Consider the following 1,778-nt stretch of genomic DNA (forward strand, 5'->3'; position numbering starts at 1 on the left):
CACACACATTTATTTATTTACAATACAATGAAACTCATTCAAGCAAGATATTATCAAAAGCTGCAAATGTAATCCTGATACTCTCTTTTACATTGCTTTTCGTTTTCCTCTCTTTCTCTCTATCCCCTTCTCCTCCTCTCCCCTTCTCCCTTTCTCCTCTTCCCCCCTCCTTCTCACCTTTCTCTCTCTGTGTCCTCTCTTCCTCTCTCTCCATCCCACCTCTCTCTGTAATGTTTTTCGTAGGAGTGAATGTAAGGGTGATAAATAGTTTACACTGGACTGGTTTTGGGGAGTCGATTTACCCGTAGACAAATTTGCTATTTGGAGCTCAACCATCCACCCCGCCGCCGGCTCCATCTCAGAGTGGTGTATCCACCAAATGCTGACATTGGCATCGAACTCAACAATATTTCGAGGAATACAAAGATGATGTCTTTTTCTTGTTTACAAAATGCTTGTTTGCAACCTTCGTTAATATAATAGCTATCTTTTGTCCCTTAATTGTTTCAGTCATTCGGTTGCGCCCATGCTGGGGACCGCTTTGGAGGGATCAGTCTGAAACTTATTCTATCGCTCACTTTTTGCCGAGCTGCTGGTTCGCGGGGTCGTAAACAAACCAGCATCAGTTGTTAGAGGCAATGATCGGGGAATAAACACAAACGCACACAGACATATACATATATAAATGAAATTTATAGAAAAACAAAAGAACAACAAGCAAGTTTATTCGTTTGACGCTTGAGAAAACGAAAAAATCTTTTACGTTTCGAGCCGACGCTCTTCAACTGAAAGGAATAGAAAAAAAATAAACAAAGAGAGAATGAAAAAAACTTGTAGATTTCAGCGGTCCAGCATGGCGAATGAATCATAGACACAGGGACTCACACTAAAATTTATGTCGTATCTTATGAATTCAAATTTAAAATTCGCCTGAACAACCAAAGATCTTCTTTCAGGGTCCCGGAGAGACGCAACACAACGACACTCGCAGCATATGCATGGTGCCTAAAGGACAATCATATGCCCTTTAGCATCAGGTGGAAATTACTAGAAACTTGTGGACCCTGTCGCAATGGAACAAAACTATGTAAATTGTGCATGGCAGAAAAATATATAATTCTTATGAACTCACATGAGCCAGGAGGCTACCTGAACTCCAGGACGGAAGCCATGGGGAGTTGTCTACATTTTCGGAAATTTTTATTTCAAAATTGGAAACCCTAGCTATCAAGCGAAGGAAGACAACTCGCCTGGCCATAATTTTTTCAGATATTCTCATTTTAAAAACCATCTTCGGCTAATATTTTTGTATGAAATTTGTATTATTTATTGATAAATAATCCTTTCTACTATAGACATAAGGCCTGAGATTTTTGCATCGACCCCAGTACTCAACTAAAATAAGTACCAGTTGAGTATTGGGGTCGATACAAGCGATTAGTCCCTTACCCCAAAATTTCAGGCCTCGTGCCTATAGTAGAAAGGACTATTTATTGATAAGGTAAGGCGGTGAGCTGGCAGAATCGTTAGCATGCCAGGCGAAATGCTTAGCGGTATTTCATCTGCCGTTACGTTCTGAGTTCAAATTCCGCCGAGGTCGACTTCGCCTTTCATCCTTTCAGAGTCGATAAATTAAGTACCAGTTACGCACTGGGGTCGATATAATCGACTAGTCATCTCCCCCTAAATTTGAAGACTTGTACTTCCAGAAGAAAGGATTATTCATTGATAGGGCTGCGAGCTTGCAGAATCGTTAACCCTCGTCCTTGGTGGAATTT

This window comes from Octopus bimaculoides, chromosome 3 (assembly GCF_001194135.2).
Source record: "Octopus bimaculoides isolate UCB-OBI-ISO-001 chromosome 3, ASM119413v2, whole genome shotgun sequence".
NCBI lineage: Eukaryota > Metazoa > Mollusca > Cephalopoda > Octopoda > Octopodidae > Octopus > Octopus bimaculoides.